Genomic DNA, 21,998 nt, shown 5'->3' on the forward strand with positions numbered 1-21,998 from the left:
CATACCTTGGAGCCCGGAGAGTGGCAGCTATCTGCTCAGGCGTTCTTGGACATCACGAAGCGCTGGGGCCAGCCGAGCCTAGATCTGATGGCGTCATCGGCCAATTGCCAAGTGCCGCGCTTTTTCAGCAGAGGACGGGACCCTCGATCCCTGGGAGTAGATGCTCTTCTCCAACAGTGGCCGACACAAGAGCTTCTCTATGTGTTCCCGCCCTGGCCCATGTTGGGCAGGGTGCTAGTCCGGGTGGCAAAGCATCCGGGCCGGATAATCCTGGTGGGTCCGGACTGGCCCAGACGTCCCTGGTATGCGGACTTGATCAGGCTCTCAGTCGACGATCCTCTGCGGCTGCCAGTGGAGCAGGGCCTGTTACTTCAGGGTCCCGTGGTAATGGAGGATCCCTCCCTCTTTGGTCTTACGGCCTGGCTATTGAGCGGAGCGTCTGAGAAAGAAGGGCTTCTCAGACAAGGTCATCACCACTATGCTGAGAGCGAGGAAGCGCTCTACTTCTACTGCTTACGCCAGGGTTTGGCGTATCTTTGCAGCGTGGTGTGAAGCAGGCTCACTTTCTCCCTTCACTGCTCCAATTTCTTCAGTGTTGGCGTTCCTGCAAGAAGGTCTGGAGAAAGGCCTGTCGCTCAGTTCCCTTAAAGTCCAGGTAGCGGCTCTGGCTTGCTTCAGGGGCCGGCTGAAGGGTGTTTCCCTGGCTTAGCAGCCAGATGTGGTGCGCTTTCTCAAGGGAGTTAATCACCTGCGCCCTCCTCTGCACTCAGTGGTGCCTGCGTGGAATCTCAACCTGGTGCTAAGAGCATTGCAGAAGCCGCCTTTTGAACCCTTGTCGAGGGCATCTCTGAAAGACCTGACGTTGAAAGCAGTCTTTTTGGTGGCTATCACTTCAGCCAGAAGAGTTTCCGAGCTCCAGGCACTCTCATGTCGAGAGCCTTTTCTGCAGTTCACTGAGGCAGGAGTGACTATTCGCACAGTGCCTTCCTTCCTGCCCAAGATTGTTTCTCGCTTCCATGTGAATCAGCAGCTCTGTCTCCCTTCCTTTCGTAGGGAGGAACTACCCAGAGGAATACTCTGCTCTCAAATATCTGGATGTGAGACGTGTCATCATCAGATACTTGGAAGTGACCAATGATTTCCGGAAATCGGATCATCTGTTTGTCCTGTTTGCAGGTCCTCGTAAGGGTCTGCAGGCTGCTAAGCCTACAGTGGCAAGATGGGTCAAGGAAGCCATTGCAGCGGCTTATGTGGCCGCAGGGAAGGTGCCGCCTATCCAGCTGAAGGCTCACTCCACTAGAGCTCAGGCGGCCTCGATGGCAGAGGCCGGGTCCGTCTCCTTGGAAGAGATTTGCAAGGCGGCAACTTGGGCTTCGGCCCATACCTTCTCCAGGCATTACCGCTTGACTGTGGCTGCTCGGGCGGAGGCCCGGTTTGGAGCTTCAGTGTTGCGGTCAGGGATTTCTATGTCCCGCCCTGGGTGAGTACTGCTTCGGTACATCCCACCAGTCTATGGATTGATCAGCATGATGATATGGAAGGTAAAATTATGTATCATACCTGATAATTTGCTTTCCATTAATCATAGCTGATCAATCCATAGCCCCTCCCAGATATCTGTACTGTTTGTATTCTGGTTGCATTTCAGCTTCAAGTTTAGTCTTCAGTTCCTGTTCAGGAGGACTTCGTGTTCAAGTTTTTTCAATTGGATTCTTCAGGAGTTGAGACGATTTTGTGTTACAGTGAGCTGCTGCATTCCTCTCCCCTCCATTTTACGGGGCTGGATTGAGACCTAAATTCTGCCGGCGCTCTCTCCCGCTTTGTGCGGCTGTAGGGCAGCTTTGTACCCCTCCCGCTTCGGCGGTGTTAGGGTCAGTCAGCTCCTCCCACGGGTGCGGTTGCAGGATAAGCCAGATCCCCCCCGCATCGGCGGGTGTGGTGTCCCTCCCCTGCTCCGCAGGGATGAGCTGGACGGATTCCCCTCCCCCACTTGTGTGGGGATGAGCTGGGTTGATTCCCCTCCCCCGTTTCGGCGGTGGTGAACTGGGCAGAGTGTCCCTTTGTGGGTGTAATTCTCTAAGTGCTGAGTCCTGCGGATGGAGGTTTGATATCGACATACTGAGGAGTTTCCGGCAGCACATGACCACATATAGGGAGGCAAAAGGATTGCTCTCTATCTCCACCTGCTGGTAGATGGACACAACCCACCAGTCTATGGATTGATCAGCTATGATTAATGGAAAGAAAATTATCAGGTATGATACATAATTTTACCTTCAGAATGTCACCCCCCCCCCCCCCCCTCCGAAAAACACATGATGGCAGACGGAAAGATAATGTAAATACAGAAAACCATCCAGACTTACCACATGGAAAGCTATGAGCACAAATGCTTGTATTCTCAGTAAAAAGGTTCAAGATTTGTAAGCACTGATGTTTGAAGAAAACTTAGATATTGTTGCTATTACAGAGACCTGGTATTTCCATGAATGGGATGCGACCATACCAGGTTATAATTTTTTTTAGGAATGATAGGGAGGGCCAAAGAGGTGGAGGAGTGGCACTTATGTGAAAAAGCAATATCAGAGCAGTTGAAATGCAGGGAACTTGGGGAAAAGGAAGAAGCTATATGGATTGTTCTGGAAAGATGGGTGTTATCTACAGACCTCCGGCACAAATGAAGAAGCTGGACAAGGATCTGATAGAAGATAACCATAAGCTTAGCATGAAAGGGGAGGTGCTATTGCTGGGAGATTTCAACTTTCCTGATGTGGATTGGCACGTCCCGTTGGCAGAATCGGAGAGAAGTAGAGACGGAACCCATGAGGCAAGGGTCAGTGCTGGATCTAGTGCTCACAAATAGAGGAGGTGTTCCAGTGTCCAGATGGTTGCCCACCTAGGAATAGTGATCATCACACAATATGGTTTGATATAAGAGCAAAAGCAGAGTGCAGACGCACAAAACTCAAAGTACTGGATTGCAGATCTACTGATTTTGGTAAAATGGGGGAATGTCTGAAGAAGGAGCTGATGGAATGGGTAGGCATAGGTGAAGTAGAAGCACAGTGGTCCAAGCTGAAAGCTGCTCTGAACGTGGCAACTGATCTCTGCACAAGGAAAGTTAACAAAAACAAGAGAAGTAGGAAGCCTTTATGGTTCTCCAAGCAAGTGGCTGAAAAAATAAAGGCAAGAGGAAGCTTCGTTCCAGAAATACATAAGAATGCAACAAGAGGATCACAGAATTAAACTCAAAGCAAAGTGGAAAATACAGCTAGCAAAAGCGCAGGCGGAGGAAAAAATGGCTAAAGATGTAAAGAGAGGTGACAAGACCTTTTTCAGATACATTGGGGAAAGAAGAAAAGATAGGAATGGAATTGTAAGACTGAAAGATGCTGAGAACGACTGTGTGTAGAGTGATGAGGATAAAGTGAATGTGCTAAACAAATACTTCTGCGTTCATAGAAGAAAATCCTGGAGAAGGACTGCGGTCTGCTGCTGAGGGAGCATCTGGGAATGGAGTGGATATTGTGCCATTCATGGAAGAAAGTATTAAAAAAAACAGCTTGAAAATCTGAAAGCAGAGAAACTGTGGGGCCGGATGGGATACATCCCAGGGTACTGAGGGAGCTCAGAGAAATCCTGGCGGGACCTGTTAAGGATTTACTTAATAGATCTGTAGAGACGGGAGAGGTTCTGCAGGATTGGAGATGAGCTGATGTGGGGTACTACAGGCCAGTAAGCCTTGCGTCAGTGGTAGGAAAAATAATGATGTCACTTCTGAAGGAAAGGTTAGTTAACTTTCTAGTAGCCAACGAGAGAAGGAGACTGTGCTACAGCAAGATAAATCATTGCATTTTGTAAACGTTTACACTAAAAGAAGTGTTAAATACTCTGTAACATAAAACAGACTTACGGAGGTTTTTGTTCCAGTGATGACGAGTGCTCCAGGTGGTTGAAGGCTAGTGAGCCATACAACAAGGAGTCTGTTGAGGCGTTTCCTCCATTAATCTACAAAAAGTGATAGGCAGTAGTAAGATCACATTAAGGAACTTAGATAATCATGAGGATATTGCTGATTGATTTGCTGCAGTAATATATTTGTTAGAGACATTGCTGAATGTTAGAAGGTAAAGTTTTGTCTTTTTGAGGATGACACGAAGATAGCCAGTAGAGTGGATACCCTGAAGGAAGTAAAAACCATGAGAAGAGATCTCCAAAACTTTGAAGAATGGTCAAAGGTCTAGGAGTTAAAATTTTATGTCAATAAGTGCAGAGTGATGCATTTGAGGTACAGAAATTCAGAAGAGATGAACCGATTAGAAGGGGAGAGATTGGTAAGCTCGGCTCAGGAGAAGGACGTTGGGGTGGTGGTGTCTGAGGATCTCAAGGTGAGGAAATAATGAGACAAGGCAGTGGTTGCGGCCAGAAGGTTGCTAGGCTGCGTAGACAGAGAGGTATAACCACAGAAGAAAAGAGGTGCTGATGCCCTTATACAAGTCGGTGGTGAGGCCCCACTTGTAGTATTGTGTTCAGTTTTGGAGTCTGTATCTTGCTAAGGATGTAAAAAGACTTGAAACGGTTCAGAGAAAAGCAACAAAAATAATATATGGTTTGCATAGCAAGATGTGTGAGGAGAGACTTGATGACCTGAACATGTATACCCTGGAGGAAAGGAGAAACGTGATATGATATAGATGTTCAAATATTTGTAAGGTATTAATCCACAAACAAACCTTTTCCAGAGACGGGAATGTGGTAGAACTAGAGGACATGAATTGAGGTTGAAGGGGGGTGCCGACTCAGAAATAATGGCAAGAAGTATTTTTTTCAGTGAGTGGATGGTAGATACCTGGAGTGCCGTCCCATGGGAGGTGGTGGAGATGACATGGATAATGGAATTCAAAAATATGTGGGATAAACATAAAGTAATCCCGTTTAGTAGAAGGAATGGATCCAAAGAAGCTTAGCGGAGATTAGGTGGAAACACCAGTAATTGGGAAGCAAAGCCAGTGCTGGACAGATTTCTATAGTCTGTGCCCTAATCGTGACTGAATAGATTTGGATAGCTTGGAGTGCAGCTTTTCAGGGGCTTCAATGGCAACTTCAGAAGGACAATGCCAGGCAGATTTTTGTGGTCTATATCCTGAAAATGGCAAGGACAAATGAAGATGAAGTATCACATCATACCTTATTTAATGAGTTTATCTTGTTGGGCAGACTGGATGTACCATACAGGTCTTTATCTGCCGTCACCTGTCATCTAATATGTTAACTCCAGACCAAAGTATAACCGCTCAAAACACTTCATAGAGAGAACAGCTGGAAAAGTGTATGGACATGGTAAAAGGATGACAAAAAGGAACACTTCTCTATGTAAATATGTAATGGGTATGTATGCATAGATGTGATCCCTCACACACATCCCTCAACCTTACAACATTTAAATTGGCGTTTGCATGTGAATTAGTTTACTTGAGCTTTACTGAAAGGGAGTCTAGACAGTTCAACAAAGGGTAGTTTATTTTTATTTTATTTTTTCTTATGAAATTTTAACAAATTATATCCAAGCAATTTCACTTGTACAGAAAAGTGTTTCTAAAAGTAACATAATCTTTTACAAAGAGATTCTCAATAGAGAAGAAAAAAAGGAAAGTATAATTACACTCAGTCCACAATATTGGATCCAAGACTTAGTAAAGAGGGAAAAATAAGCAAAAATTAGGCATATTATACCTGAAGTACATGAGCTAGATATTTACTTTATGAAGAGCCTTTTCATTCTCTTGATGTTCTCTTAGTTGCCAAAAATGCTGACAAGTGAGATCATTCAAAGAAAACATATTTTACATCTTTATATCTAATGATACATTTACATGGGTATCTTAGAAAAAAGGTTCCACCTATTTGTAAAAACCCAGGTTTCAACAAAAGAAACTGCTTACGTCTATGCTGGGTATCTCTTGATATATCAGGAAGTAATTGAATCTTAAAACCTAGGAATAATTTCTCTCTATTTTTAAAGAACATCCTCAGTAACCATTGTTTATCAGGCGATAATGCCACCTTGGCAACCAATGTCGCTGCAGTGGCTATTTCTGAATTGGAAGTTTCTAATATTGTGGAAACGTCCAAAAGTTCTTGTTGGTGCTCCACAGCTTTCCTCGGTAGATAGTAAACTTGTGAAAAGGGAGGAAATTTGTCATCCACTAAACCGAAAATTTCTTTCATATATCGCTTCAACATTTCCAGGGGCCTAACTATAGGAACCCTTGGAAAATTCAAAAAGGTGGAGGTTATTACTCCTTACAACATTTTTCAAAAGACTCACATTTAGTTCTTAAGGTAGTCAAATCTTTAACCAATGAGGTCTGTAAATGTTGAACAGTAGAAAGGTCTTTATCAATTTGATTTACTCTAGAGAGTAACTCCTTCGCTTCTGTTTCAGTTATTTCTACTCTCATCTCTACTTTAGAGAGCTTCTGTGTAAGAACACCAGTTTGTGAAAAGAGAGTCATACCTAGGTCTGTAATTAAATGCCATAAAGAGTCTAACATTACCTCAGAAGGCTTCTTTTGGAGACATTCAGGAATTGTACATAAGTACATAAGTAGTGCCATACTGGGAAAGACCAAAGGTCCATCTAGCCCAGCATCCTGTCACCAACAGTGGCCAATCCAGGTCAAGGGCACCTGGCACGCTCCCCAAACGTAAAAACATTCCAGACAAGTTATACCTAAAAATGCGGAATTTTTCCAAGTCCATTTAATAGCGGTCTATGGACTTGTCCTTTAGGAATCTATCTAACCCCTTTTTAAACTCCGTCAAGCTAACCGCCCGTACCACGTTCTCCGGCAACGAATTCCAGAGTCTAATTACACGTTGGGTGAAGAAAAATTTTCTCCGATTCGTTTTAAATTTACCACACTGTAGCTTCAACTCATGCCCTCTAGTCCTAGTATTTTTGGATAGCGTGAACACTTATCAGCCCAATTTCAGGCATTCTTCGGTCCCCTGTTTTAGACGCTGCAGTGTTGTTCACTCGAGGACTCGCTTCCAACTTCTCTCCTCCAGTCTTCCTTTGAAATAAATGAGCCTCATGGCAGTAACCTGAAAATCTCCCGCTAAAGGTATCACCGGCTCTGGAAGGGGAGAACTCGATCCTCATGGCTTCGGGGGAGGAGCTCTTCTGTCGGGGCTCAAAGACGTCTCTAGCCCTGAAGACACCGCCATTCCCCCTGTTGGAGCCAGTGACTCCATTGGGACCGCACCCGACCTGTGCTCCAGCCCTTGACTTCGTAAATGGCGGTCCATTGGACCTATAGTGGGTTTGGGCGGTTGGAAGGCTGAAGCAACTGCCTTTCCCCGACACTTAGGCATCTCGGGAAAGCGGAGAGAAAGAAGTCGTTGCGCTTCAGGTACGGCTATCTTGGATCGTAAAATCCAGCCTGTGAACAACAAAAGTAGTTTATGATCAGCAATATTATAGTGATAACATGTTTTCCAACACTTTCTTCTCTGGTGCTTTCATGTTCTTGGATAGTGGATTCATCATGACAGTTCCCACAGCACTAGCATCAATGTCTGTGCCTAAAGAGCTTTTGGACACTTTCCTATTGACTGCATCACTGCAAGAGTTGCTGAAACCAATACTGGAAAGCTGCTGACTTTGATTTTCAGTCAGTGCTGATTAGTAGGAATACAGGCAAAAAAATGACTTTGGGTATGTGACTGCGTGGGTAAAAAGAGACAGAATAAAATGTTTTGGATGGAAAAGGGTACAATTGTGAGTGTGTGATGCATGCCAGCAGTGAATTACTAAGTGCAATATGCCATATAATGAAATGCACTTATTTGGATAGCAGCACATGATACATGATTTTCAGTAGCACTATCCAGATGATGGCAGGGGAGGGGTTGTTGATATTAGGATGGATTGAGGGCAGATCCAGAAGTTATCCAGTTAGCAGACTGAATATCGCTATCCAAATAAAGTTACGACAGAATTTGTTTTTTTTGTTTTTAGGCTTCTGTTGCTGGCATCATAATTTTGCCGCATTTGAGTTTGTAGAACTGATGTTTCAGCCATCATGCTGTGGCTTTCTTCAGGGTATGCTGTGAGGTCTGTAGTTTGTCTTTAGATATAACGGGTTCTCAAATCTGATTTAGCTGTTGGACTTTCTTGCTGAAATCTCCTTCCTTCTTGAGGAAACCATCCACCTCAAACACCAGCCAATCAGATTTTATCCATATTTACAAAGGATGTCCCCCAAGGCCCACAGTCAAGTATTGAATCGGTTACAGGAGGTAAATAAGATCTATTTTGATACTTATTGAGCTCCTGGGTGGGTGGGTGTGGGGGGTTAATTGTTCTGGTTTAATGACACTAGTTTGAAATGCTTTGGGGGTCATGAGAGCAAAGACCCCAGACCAATGTTCTGACTTTATAATAGATTACTGAGGTGTTGTTCAAGGGGAGAGGAAGGAATGTGTTCACTTCCATTCAGTTATGTATAATTTTACTACTTATGGTTTTTTTTTAATAACTCAAAAGATTTTCAATAAAATATGTTCATACAGTGTAAATCAACTAAAATGTCATCATACCACAAAAAAATCAAATAACATACAATAATAATGAATGACCTTAGTGAAGTGGTTGCACTCCTACCCCCCTCAATTGTTCCTTCATCTTCTGTTGTACAAGTACCTTTTGCTATTACTTATATTGCTTATAAATGGCTTAACAGTTTATGATAAGGAAATTTTGAATTAAAAATAAGAGATAAAAAGATGGTTTTCTTAGTGGCAGCTCCACCGTTCTGCACAAATAGGTGTTATCCCTGAGGAAGAGAACTGAATTCTGCCAGTGACATCACTGGTAGAAGCTGTAGTGCTCCTTGGAAAATTTCGGTGTTTTTCTCTACCTTCAGCAGGTGGTAGATAGGTCATACTGATGGTGTTCACATGGTCCCTGGCCTAGCTCCCTGCTCTGCTGGCTGTGGGCAAACAGCATGGTCGAACCTAATGGCTGCTCCCAGAATTCTGATCTCAGAGGGGTGTGTGTCCCTATTCCCCACCCCTCTTAACACTTTGGGTGTACTCTCCATGGGTTCCCCCTGCAACTCCCAGGCTTCTCAAAAAAAAAGTACTTGATATACTACAAGGTGTCCACATGGTGATTATGCAATATAAAACAACTAGGGTACAGACATAGGAGGAAACAAACAGTTATACAGAGGCACCAAAACATTCTTGAAACAGATGTGTTTTGATTTAAAACCTTAAATTTGAGGTAAGATGTTTCAGAACGGATGTGAGATGGTAAAGAGTTCCAGAGAGAAGGTCCTAGAAAGGTGAAACTTGTCTCATGAGATATTGAGAGACGAAAGGAAGGTAGAGAAGGTATTGTATTACCAGAGACCGACCAAATAGTTTGAGAAGGAACATATGGTGTTAGAGGAAAGAAAAGCAGGAGCTGAAGGAAGAAGAGATTTAAAGGTAAGATTTTTTTTTTAAATTGCACTTGGCCTAGCTAGCTTTATTCCACTACTACTACTACTTATCATTTCTATACCGCTACTAGACGTACGCAGCGCTGTACACTGGACATGAAGAGACAGTCCCTGCTCGACAGAGCTTACAATCTAATTAGGACAAACTGGACAAATAAGAAATAAGGGAATTACTACGGTGAGAATGATAAAACATGGCTACTGAACAAGTGAGAAAGGGATAGGAGTTAAAAGCAGCATCAAAAAGGTGGGCTTTTAGCCTAGATTTGAAGACGGCCAGAGATGGAGCTTGACATACTGGCTCAGGAAGTCTATTCCAAGCATATAGTGCAGCAAGATAAAAGGAACAGAGTCTGGAGTTAGCAGTGGAGGAGAAGGGTGCAGATAAGATCTGATCTACATTTGTTTTCAGACAGTGGCATCAGTGGTGGTGGCTCTGGCTATGACATTGAGCAGTAAATGTGGCCTCCTTCAGGGACTGTTTACTGTTTGAGGATTTGGAAAAGCTGGTAGAGGACCTGGTTGAGGCCCGGCCACAGCAGGACCTAAAGGGATGACTTTGAGTAATATCTTTTTCCTGTGGGGTTCTTGTTCTCTTCTTTTTCTTTTGTAAGGTGACGTTTTTCTTTACTACTTTTCTTGACTTTTATTTAAAATGCTCTCTGCATATAAGGTTTGTAACTGTTTAGTTAGTTATGGTACAGTAGTCTTGAACTGGGATCTTCACCCTGACTGCTAAGTCAGCTCCTGAAAGAATGATGAAGCCAAATCCTGTGTGTGTATGTGGTGTGGGGGGGGGGGGGGGGATCTATTTGTTTGTTAATTTTTCTTTCCCCTGCCTTATGAAATAATATGCTTCTTTGCTTATGGTCTGAACCTTCATTGACACAATTTAGATTAGTTCTGAAGACACTTTTTTTTACAATAACATTTGGAGATAATTCAGAAAACTAATCTGTTTTCTCTATATTTTGTTTAATTTGGATGGTGGGCATATGGAGGAAGGGATAAAGGTGAAATACGTCAACTGTATAAAATTGTATAATGGTATGTTTGTGCCCTGAGTAAATGTGTACTTTACTGTCCACTGATGGAGTTCTTTTCTGCTTCCGGAGTACAATGTTATTGTTTATCCTTATAGACTTTTATTGTGAATTAGGCGGTATATAAAATTACAACTAAATGATAATTCCATATCATCAAGCTGATCAATCCATAGACTGGTGGGTTGTGTCCATCTACCAGCAGGTGGAGATAGAGAGCAATCCTTTTGCCTCCCTATATGTGGTCATGTGCTGCCGGAAACTCCTCAGTATGTTCTCTATCTCAGCAGGTGGTGGTCACACATCAGCAGCAGCTCTGGCTAGGCCTCCAAGCCTAATTTTTAGGTTTTGTTGAGTGCCTGGGGTTGAGGGCTCTTTTGAGCAAGTGCAAACCTGGTGGTGCCAGGTCCCTCCTTTTCTCCCCCCTCCCGCTGGCTCCGTTGAAAAAAAAAAAAAAAAAAAAAATTTTTGAACGGCCTTAAAGGCGTTTATTTCGACGTTTATTTAAGCGTCTATTGCAGCTACTCACTGAGACACCAGGTCGTTACGACTCGGAGCGGACAGCAGGTAATTTTTACCTTTTTATAGCGGGCGGGGGTTCCCCGATTCTTCTCCTCGTGGCACATGGCGTCGGAGGGCGAGGGCGCAAAGGGTCGCTCCCCGGGTCGCTCGAGCGCTTCTAGAGGGATGCGGGGGTCTTCAAGCCGGATTCGCCCTTGGTGGGTGACAGTTTCGCGACCGATGCATGTCCCGGTCCTTCCTCCGGCGTGGCGGTTTTTCCCGCCATAAACGCCCATCCCCCGCTCCTCGCCTCCGCCATCTTGGCCGGCCACGCGGCTCGGACGGCTTCTTCTTGGGCCGCCCTTGAGGTTGGAGACATTAATGCCATGAACGCCCTTAATTTGGGCGACGGCACAGAAGCGGCTAAAGTTAAGAGCCGTTCTTCCCGCGCGGCTCCTTCGCGGAGTTTCGCGCCGGACGCCATTTTGGATGCGCAGCATGTCTCTCCCCCGCTGTTGCGAGCGCCGGTTGAGAGAGCGCCTAGGGCTGTTGCCCAGGCTGCGGAAGTGCACAGTCTGGGGGGTTTCTCCCCCGAGTTTGTTTTGCTGCTGCATCGGGCCTTCCTCATGCACAACGCTGCCCCCGCTCCCTCCTCTGGTAAAGAGGTTGAGGTTCCCAGAGGTAAACGCCCTCGGGTTGATTCCCAGGCCTTGGAGGAATGTGTCTCCTCCGATGTAGATGAGGGCAGCGTGTCTGGGGTCTCCCAACGGTCCTTTGCGGATTCCTTGGAGGAGACGGATCCCCGCTCGGATGGAGCGGATGACCCCTCTGCAGCGCGGCTTTTTCACCCGGAGGATTTGCCCAACCTGTTGTTACAGGCCATGGACACTTTGAAGATATCCTCTCCGGAGGACGTCTTCCCCTCAGCCCCTGTTGGCTCTGCCATTATGCTGGGGACGAAGCGCCCGCCTAGAACCTTCCACGTGCATGATGCCATGCACACCTTAATTTCGGCTCAATGGGATGTCCCAGAAGCGAGCCTTAAAGTGGCTAGGGCTATGTCCCGCCTCTATCCTTTGGCTGTGAGTGAACGTGAGGCCTATCTGTGGCCTACCGTGGATTCTTTAATCACTGCGGTGACTAAGAAAACGGCATTGCCGGTGGAAGGTGGCACGGCCCTAAAGGACGCCCAAGACAGGAGATTGGAGGCGGCCTTAAGGTCGTCCTTTGAGGCGGCTGCTTTAAGTTTGCAGGCCTCAGTTTGCGGCTCCTATGTGGCCAGGGCGTGCCTGACTATGGTGCAGCGGGCTTTCCCCTCGGATCATTCCTTGAGGGATGATTGGCCAGCCCTGGAATCGGGCCTGGCCTATTTGGCAGACTTGCTGTATGATGTCTTGAGAGCCTCAGCTAAAGGCATGGCTCAGACTGTCTCTGCGCGGCGGTGGCTTTGGCTGAAACATTGGTCTGCTGACCACGCCTCAAAATCCCGCCTGGCTAGATTGCCTTTTAAAGGCAAGCTGCTCTTTGGGGTCGAGCTGGACAAAATCGTGACTGATCTCGGCACGTTTAAGGGCAAGAAGTTACCGGAGGTCAGGGCTCGGGCTAGTGCTCGTCCCGGTACCTCCAGAGGACGGTTTCAGGAAGCCCGTCGGTACCGCCCGGGCAGGTCGGGTGCTTCTGCCCCCTCTTCCTTTAAGAGGAAGTTCTCCCCCAAGCAGCATTCCTTTCGCGGAGACCGCCGTCCCGGAGGTGCTCCCTCCGGTCCTCCCCCAGGGTCTCGTACCCAATGACGGGGTATTGGTCCACGCCCCAGTGCAGATTGGAGGACGGCTGTCCTCGTTTCTGGGCGAGTGGACCACAATAACTTCAGACGCTTGGGTGCTGGAAGTCATCAGAGACGGCTACAAGCTAGAGTTCTGCCGACCCTTAAGAGACGGGTTTGTACTCTCTCCCTGCAAGTCTCCGGTCAAAGCTGTGGCAGTGCAGCAGACTTTGGACAATCTGATCCGCCTGGGTGCGGTCGTTCCGGTGCCAGAAAGTCAGCTTGGCAAGGGGCGTTACTCCATTTACTTTGTGGTACCAAAGAAAGGAGGTTCTGTCCGGCCTATCCTCGACCTCAAAGGGGTCGATCAGGTCTTGAAAGTGCGGCACTTTCGCATGGAGACTCTCCGCTCTGTTATAGCGGCAGTGAAGGCAGGGGAGTACCTGGCATCCTTGGACATCAAGGAAGCGTACCTGCATATTCCCATCTGGCCTCCTCATCAACGCTTTCTGCGTTTTGCAGTCCTGGGCCGACACTTCCAGTTCAGAGCCCTCCCGTTCGGGTTGGCTACTGCTCCGCGGACCTTTTCCAAGGTAATGGTGGTCATAGCGGCCTTCCTGCGAAAGGAAGGAGTACAAGTCCATCCTTATCTGGACGACTGGTTGATCCGAGCCCCCTCTTATGCAGAGTGCGGCAGAGCTGTGGACCGGGGTAGTTGCTCTTTTGAGCTCCCTGGGATGGATCATCAACTGGGAGAAGAGCCAGCTGCGCCCGACTCAGTCCCTGGAGTATCTGGGAGTTCGATTCGACACCCAAGTGGGCAGAGTGTTCCTGCCAGACAATCGGATTGTCAAGCTTCAGGCTCAGGTGGACCAGTTCCTAGTAGCCTCTCCTCTTCGGGCTTGGGACTATGTGCAGCTGTTGGGCTCTATGACGGCCACGATGGAAGTAGTGCCCTGGGCCAGGGCTCATATGAGACCACTACAACACTCTCTGCTGCAGCGCTGGACTCCGATGTCGGAGGATTATGCGGTGCGTCTTCCCTTGGATCCAGCAGTGCGCAAGGCGCTGAGCTGGTGGATGCAGACAGACAAGTTGTCTGCGGGAATGCCTCTGGTGTCCCCAGAGTGGATTGTCGTCACGACGGACGCCTCGTTATCGGGCTGGGGAGCCCACTGCTTGGGAAGGACAGCGCAGGGGCTCTGGTCTCCTGCAGGGGCAAAGTGGTCTATCAACCTCCTGGAACTCAGAGCCATTCGGTTGGCGCTTTTGGAGTTCATCCCGGTACTGGTGTTGAAGCCTGTACGGGTCCTGTCGGACAATGCCACGGCTGTGGCCTATGTCAACCGCCAGGGAGGTACCAAGAGCGCCCCTCTAGCCAAGGAAGCTATGAGTCTATCCCAGTGGGCGGAAGCGAACCTGGAACAGCTGTCAGCGGCCCACATTGCCGGAGTCATGAATGTCAAGGCGGACTTTCTCAGTCGCCATACCTTGGAGCCCGGAGAGTGGCAGCTATCTGCTCAGGCGTTCTCGGACATCACGAAGCGCTGGGGCCAGCCGAGCCTAGATCTGATGGCGTCATCGGCCAATTGCCAAGTGCCGCGCTTCTTCAGCAGAGGACGGGACCCTCGATCCCTGGGAGTAGATGCTCTTCTCCAACAATGGCCGACACAAGAGCTTCTCTATGTGTTCCCGCCCTGGCCCATGTTGGGCAGGGTACTAGACCGGGTGGCAAAGCATCCCGGCAGGATAATCCTGGTGGGTCCGGATTGGCCCAGGCGTCCCTGGTATGCGGACTTGATCAGGCTTTCAGTCGACGATCCTCTGCGGCTGCCAGTGGAGCAGGGCCTGTTACATCAGGGTCCCGTGGTGATGGAGGATCCCTCCCCCTTTGGTCTTACGGCCTGGCTATTGAGCGGCAGCGTCTGAGGAAGAAGGGCTTCTCAGACAAGGTCATCGCCACTATGCTGAGAGCGAGGAAACGCTCTAGTTCTACTGCTTACGCCAGGGTTTGGCGTATCTTTGCAGCGTGGTGTGAAGCAGGCTCTCTTTCTCCTTTCACTGCTCCAATTTCTTCAGTGTTGGCGTTCCTGCAAGAAGGTCTGGACAAAGGCCTGTCGCTCAGTTCCCTTAAGGTCCAGGTAGCGGCTCTGGCTTGCTTCAGGGGCCGCCTGAAGGGTGCTTCCCTGGCTTCGCAGCCAGATGTGGTGCGCTTTCTCAAGGGGGTTATTCACCTGCGCCCTCCTCTGCACTCAGTGGTGCCTGCGTGGAATCTCAACCTGGTGCTGAGAGCATTGCAGAAGCCGCCGTTTGAACCCTTGTCAAGGGCATCTCTGAAAGACCTGACGTTGAAAGCAGTCTTTTTGGTGGCTATCACTTCAGCCAGAAGAGTTTCCGAGCTCCAGGCGCTCTCATGTCGAGAGCCTTTTCTACAGTTCACTGAGGCAGGAGTGACTATTCGCACAGTGCCTTCCTTCCTGCCCAAGATTGTTTCTCGCTTCCATGTGAATCAGCAGCTATGTCTCCCTTCCTTTCGTAGGGAGGACTACCCAGAGGAGTACTCTGCTCTTAAATATCTGGATGTGAGACGAGTCATCATCAGATACTTGGAAGTGACCAATGATTTCCGGAAATCGGATCATCTGTTTGTCCTGTATACAGGTCCTCGTAGGGGTCTGCAGGCTGCTAAGCCTACAGTGGCAAGATGGGTCAAGGAAGCCATTGCAGCGGCTTATGTGGCCGCGGGGAAGGTGCCGCCTATCCAGCTGAAGGCTCACTCTACAAGAGCTCAGGCGGCCTCGATGGCAGAGGCCGGTTGCGTCTCCTTGGAAGAGATATGCAAGGCGGCAACTTGGGCTTCGGCCCATACATTCTCCAAGCATTACCGCTTGACTGTGGCTGCTCGGGCGGAGGCCCGGTTTGGAGCTTCAGTGTTGCGGTCAGGGATTTCTATGTCCCGCCCTGGGTGAGTACTGCTTCGGTACATCCCACCAGTCTATGGATTGATCAGCTTGATGATATGGAAGGTAAAATTATGTATAATCATACCTGATAATTTTCTTTCCATTAATCATAGCTGATCAATCCATAGCCCCTCCCAGATATCTGTATTGTTTTTATTCTGGTTGCATTTCAGGTTCAAGTTTAGTCTTCAGTTACTTCAGAAAGACTTCGTGTTCAAGTTTTTTCACTTGGATTCTTCAAGAGTTAAGACGAGTTTGTGTTACAGTGAGCTGCTGCATTCCTCTCCCCTCCGTTTTACGGGGCTGGATTGAGACTTAAAATTCTGCCGGCACTCCCTCCCGCTTCGTGCGGCTGTAGGGCAGTTTTGTACCCCTCCCGCTTCGGCGGTGTTAGGGTCAGTCAGCTCCTCCCGCGGTTGCGGTTGCAGGATAAGCCAGATCCCCCCGCATCGGCGGGTGTGGTGTCCCTCCCCCGCTCCGCGGGGATGAGCTGGACGGATTCCCCTCCCCCACTTGTGTGGGGATGAGCTGGGTTAATTCCCCTCCCCCGTTTCGGCGGTGGTGAGCTGGGCAGAGTGTCCCTTCGTGGGTGTAATTCTCTAAGTGCTGAGTCCTGCGGATGGAGCTTTGATATCGACATACTGAGGAGTTTCCGGCAGCACATGACCACATATAGGGAGGCAAAAGTTTGCTCTCTATCTCCACCTGCTGGTAGATGGACACAACCCACCAGTCTATGGATTGATCAGCTATGATTAATGGAAAGAAAATTATCAGGTATGATTATACATAATTTTACCATAATGCAATTTCACTTAGATGCTTTCCAAAAACATTTCTTGATTAGCTTTCGAAGGTTGCCCTTCTTCTTCAGATCGGAAATAAGCAAATGTGCTAGCTGATAGTGTATATAAGTGAAAACATTCAAGCATTACTATGACAGTCTGACAGGGTGGGAGGATGGGGGTGGGTCGGAGGTATGCATGGGGACATCAAAGCATATCATTGATATTCTAACAGGATGGGTGTGGATAGGTGAGGGGTGGGGTGATCAACAGAGACATACAGCTTTATGGTTTATAATGGGCTAGGAACCCCAGATCCTTGTTAAGTCCTTTCTGTTGGGTGTTAAAATATTCAATCATTCTGACTTCAAAGGTGTTATGTTCTTGTATGGTTTTAAAGTTACCTTTTAGTATTCTCACTGTGAAATCACTGGTACAGTGTCCTGGTTCTGTGAAGTGCTGTCCCACCGGGGTGGGGGCCCTACTGGCTGTATTGTTCATGTGATGTCTATGTAAATTGAATCTTGTCTTAAGCATCTGGCCTGTTTCTCCAATATAGTATCCTTCATTACATTTTTTACACTGAATGATATATACCACATTGGAAGATGAGCAAGTGAAAGATCCCTTTATGTTGAATATCTTTCCTTTGTGGATGTCTGTGGGGTCCTGTGAAATATTTTGGCATAGTTTGCAACTGGATAAATTACAGGGAAGTGTGCCCTTCTGTTCCTTTTCAGTCTGTGATGGAAGTTTACTTCTGATTAGCTTGTGTTTTAAATTGGGTGGCTGTCGGAAGGCCAGTACTGGTGGGGATGGGAATATCTCTTTCATAATTCATCCTCCTGGAGTATAGGTTGTATGATTTTCCTCAATTTTTCCAGCTCTGGATTGTATGTCACTAGAAGGGGGATTCTGTCTGTGGATTTTTTCTCCTTGTACTGTAGCAGATTCTCTCTGGGTATCATCTTATTTTCTTTTCCATGTTTTATTTTGTTTGATTTCTATTGATAACCTTAAGAGTGGACTAACACGGCTACCACACTCCTCTACTCAAAAACATTTCATAAGGCTGAATCAAAAGGGTTTGTTCTCAGTAAACAAGCAAGATACTTTAGCCACACAAGTCATTTTAATCAGAGTGATTTTTACAGGATGTTTAAAAAAAATGTCTTTTGTACCTAGAACTTCTTAGCCACCTGTCACCACACTGAACTTTGTCTTACTGCAGATTTTGTTGGATGTGTTTCCTTGTTGGACATGGTGCATTTGGGTCTCTTCAGTTCACTTGTTCTTTCTGTTTTCACTAATGCTGCATAGCAAGTGTTTCTCAGCATGAGAATAAGTTTAATTTATTGTTGTTTGCAGGTGTTGGATCTGAGAAATTTTCCTTTTCCTATGGTGATGCCTAATGAACAGCTCCCTTTTGCAGTGGAATTTAAGCCTTTGATTTTGCTGCAACTATTTGCCTTACAACGACAGAGAAGAAAAGTCTGCAGCTTCAGATGGTGCCCAATTTGCAGTTGCAAGGTGTTCATGCCTTGTAACACAATGGAAGGAAATTATGTGGAATGATTTTGTCAAAGGTATTTTAATAATCGTAATTCTACCATATAGCTGGTAGTGCTTATAAAAGGAAGTGACAACTTTAGTTTCTCTGTAATCACTGTGCTGCAAACAGTGCCATTTTCATAGTGGCTGTTGTAAACAAGAACCAGAAAATCTTTGCAAGCTGCTGAATTGTCATACACCTGTTGGATTAGTGATTTACTGTAATCACAGCATTGCTACTTTGTACAATAATTTTATTTTCGATGAACCATGGTACATGCAGTTAAACACAAGATCTTCAGAGGAGAGTATATTAATCAAAGAGTAAGATGTATGCTGAGCTACATTACACATACCACAGTGCACGATCCATGATTTAGCTTCCTGGACATGTGAGAATTATGGATCATCAGATGCAGTTCTCCAAACTAGTCTATGCTAAGTGATCTCTAGTGCCTTAGAATTCCCTTTCCCCTTTTTTTTTAGAAAAAGCCACTGATGTATTGGGTTCCCAAATTGTATATGTGAACATGCTAACAATAAATATGGGAGTCAATAGGAATAAAATACTATCATCAATACACTTTCTGGTACGTATTTCAACAATGTAACTACTAAACCAGAAATTACTACTCTTTTAAATATACAAAAATTATGTAAATGTGATGTGCTCAGAAAACAAAATGTTGCTTTATCAATGTGAATAGCATCCAAACTTGGCCACTGTTATCTATCATTGCACATCTAGCATCCCTCGCTGTTATGGTATTATTGTCTTTTCAATATTCAAAAATAGCATATTCAGTACTTGTCTTGCAGTGATGAAAATCACAGTAGATATATCAACTTGTCACAATAAATTCATATCTCGAATCCACAATAACGGTCTGCGATAGATACAGAACCCAAAAGTTCTTTAATCCCAGCCTGGATCCAAGTTTCACCAAAACAATTGGCTTTTTCAGGGGAAATCGAACAATTGCATGTAAACAAAAATTATTAATTATTAATCACAAATCCTGGCTTACAGAATGTGAGGCACCGCTGTACTTCAAAATGGCATCTAAGAGAACTGACAGCGCCGAGCCTCATATGGAGACCACAGAGCATGCACTATTTGTATCTCATATAGTGACATCCACTCAGCATCTTTTATTTAAACCTGCTAGAGAGACAGAATTCCATTCAAATATAAACTTTTCTTCCCTATATAACAAGGCTTGTGAAATGATCCCTACTCTTGGAAAATACAATGTCAGTAATACAACAGACTTCAAATCCTGAAGTCAATGTTTTTTTGCCCGACAATGATCTGCCACCGGTGCCTCCATTCAGGACTGTCTCAGATTGCTCAAATGTTCTGCTATCCTTGTCTTGATTTTATACGTAGTATGTCCAATATAATTATCACAAGGGTACTTAATACAGTACACAACTTGTGATGTATTACAGTCCGGCTTATGTTTTAAATAAAACACCTTATTCTGATAAGGAATCTGAATCTGTGACATGACCCACGCAAAATCACAATAACTGCAATGGCCACACAAAGAGTGACCGCCTTCTTGAAAATCATCCCTCAAAACAAATGAAGACAAAACTGAGCTCATTAGATGATCTCCCAAATTTTCACTCCGACTGTATGCAAGTCTTGGCAGAGAATTCAGTTGAGGATGATATTGTAACATCTGCCAATGTTTCTGTGTAATTGTTTTCACATCAAATACTTTTGTTGAATGTGGTAAAACACAAGTTAATTCCTGTGTCTCGCTTTCAGACTTCAGTAACAATAACCACTGACATCCAGCATACAATGCTCGCTTGTAGGTATTCTTCACAATACCAGTGGGGCACCCCTGATGGAACATCACTAGCGCTTGAGCTTTAAATTCTGACAAAGATGTACACAACTTTCTCAGTTGGAGAAACTGACCCACAGGAATATTATGGGGCTCATTTTCAAAAGAGAAAAACGTTCAAAAAGTGTCATAAAGCACCATTTGCATGGATTTCTTCTCAAAACGTCCAAATTGGTATTTTCCAAACCTGTTTTGTAGATGTTTATCTCTGCATTTCATCTGCAGTGCATCCAAATCTCAAGGAGTCATGTCAAAGGCATTTCAAAGATGGGATTAGGGCGGGCTTAAGGTGTGCCTAACACTTGGCATCCATAATGGGATAAAACCAAAACGTCTAGGGTGAAAACTTTAACATTTTGGTCTAGACTTGTTTTTCTAACCAATAAATTGAGCACAGTATCCACAAAGGTGGAGGAACACCAGAATCCCATGAAAAGGCGCAAAAGGAAGGAGGAAGTGGGAAATGGATAATGGCTCTTCTAAATCAGGCAAAGGGACACCCAAGCGTTGGATAAACCCTCTTTATTAATAGTAACTTAAAGACTCGACTCGGCACCGTGTTTTAGTTGAATGTGCCTGCTTCAGGAGTCTATGAACTAAATATAATATGCATAGATACATTATGTAATGAAAACAGGGGTATAACAATTCATGCTACTCACACTATATAAATACAGCATACTGCTAAGATAAGCATAAATATAAACAAAGATGAAAATGAATAAAAGGATTGAAATCGTAAAATGGTAATAAAATTGTACACTAGGAAAATATCAGAGAATTAGAAGTGTAATGTGTAAAAAATATGAAATATATATTTACATCCATCCATAAGTAAAGTACATATATTCTTGGCATAACATTAAAATGCAACCAGAAATTAATCGGTATCATTGAGAACATAGATTAATGATAATAACCAAAAACATATGCTAAAAGAGGGCCTATGTGAAATAGAAAATAAATATAAAATATGGAATAAATATAAAAGTAATGATAAAAATGACGACCAAAGATGATTAACAAAAGAAAAAAAAATTACAGTATAATTCTATACTGTAATTTTTTTTCTTTTGTTAATCATCTTTACCAATCAAGATGTATTCTTCAAATTATTGTAAAATTCTAAAAATATAATTAAAAAAGAAACTAAAATATGAGGGCTGCAGATTGACAAGCTTATATATTTGGGGTAAAATAAGCAAAACAAAGCTGTCCTTTAGGCAGCGTGGTATCATTGTGTGCACGATTGTAAACTGAGGACCATAGGGCATCCAAAAGACCAAAACAAAACACCAGAACAATATTAATTAAAAGTGAGAGCAAAAACTGATGAACATAAAAGACTATCTGACTGCACTGAGAAGACGCTGTCAGCAACGTGGCTGGTTGAAAAATAAACTATGCAGCAGGGAGTTTGAAACTTAAATGGACTGAAAAGGGTGCCAAAAATGGCACATGCGCGATGGTGGACTGCTGAGTGGGGTGCATATGGCACAGAATTATGAAAAACAAGCGGAAATATAAACAACGAGACTGTTGGTTATAGGGCTCTCCTAATGTGATATAGCCATGAAATTGCAGTGTATAAACAGTGATAGAATGCTTGAGTGCTTAAAAATATTGCCAATAAAACATCTGATGGAGAAGAGGCTACTCCCAGTTGTATGCGTATCAAACATAAATAGTTAATTGGTTAAGTGAGTACTTCGTTCTGAATATGTAATCAGTATACATAATTGGCTTACACTGCTAAATGCACAATTGCATGTACGCAGATTTGACACAAAATAGGATCCATCCATGAAGTGATGACATATAAAAGTACAGCGGATTTATCACAATGCTATCTTAAATGGCATATGCTCTCGTTGTGTAAAACATCTCGCTAAAATATACCAATTGAAAATCATAAGTATCAAGAAACAATGTGTGCGTATAGACATGCATTGTTCATGACATGCTGCTGACCTGCATGATGTGAATGCAGCCTGATTGTGTAAGATGTAAAACCAAAATACA

At 45.1% G+C, this 21,998-nt stretch overlaps 1 protein-coding gene across 4 annotated transcripts in view; it reads left to right on the forward strand.

Moving 5' to 3' along the window:
- The window catches only part of ABHD13 (abhydrolase domain containing 13), a 55,585-nt gene that overhangs the window by 16,985 nt on the left and 16,602 nt on the right, over positions 1-21,998 (forward strand). For 3 of the 4 annotated variants that reach the window (XM_030201322.1, XM_030201320.1, XM_030201321.1), the window contains one exon: positions 17,935-18,152. The gene's annotated coding sequence lies outside the window, so the exon portion shown is untranslated. Of the gene's footprint in view, positions 1-7,330; positions 7,416-17,934; positions 18,153-21,998 lie in introns of those variants that run through there. The other variant, XM_030201323.1, reaches the window with a different exon arrangement.

Source organism: Microcaecilia unicolor, chromosome 4, assembly GCF_901765095.1.
Source record: "Microcaecilia unicolor chromosome 4, aMicUni1.1, whole genome shotgun sequence".
NCBI lineage: Eukaryota > Metazoa > Chordata > Amphibia > Gymnophiona > Siphonopidae > Microcaecilia > Microcaecilia unicolor.